Here is a 285-nt window from a genome sequence, read left to right as displayed (position 1 = left end):
ACTTGCAATTCTGTTGCATTAGAGAAACTAATTGAGGCTTAAGCTCAAAGTTGTTTGCTCCAATGGCAGGGATAGAGATGCTTCTCCCATAGAATTCGGGAGTAGGTGCAGTAAAGTCACCCAGCACCTTCCTTGCATTGTTAGCATTGTTGTTGTTTTCGGCTGCCATGAGTTCTTCTTCCTTGAAGAATTCGTTCAGGTGCTCTAAAGAGAGTTGTGCTTTGGCTTCTCTTAGCTTTCTCTTCAAGGTCCTTTCAGGTTCAGGATCAGCTTCAACAAGAATGA

Source organism: Arachis duranensis, chromosome 4 (assembly GCF_000817695.3).
Source record: "Arachis duranensis cultivar V14167 chromosome 4, aradu.V14167.gnm2.J7QH, whole genome shotgun sequence".
Classification (NCBI taxonomy): domain Eukaryota; kingdom Viridiplantae; phylum Streptophyta; class Magnoliopsida; order Fabales; family Fabaceae; genus Arachis; species Arachis duranensis.
This window is presented reverse-complemented; position numbering follows the sequence as displayed.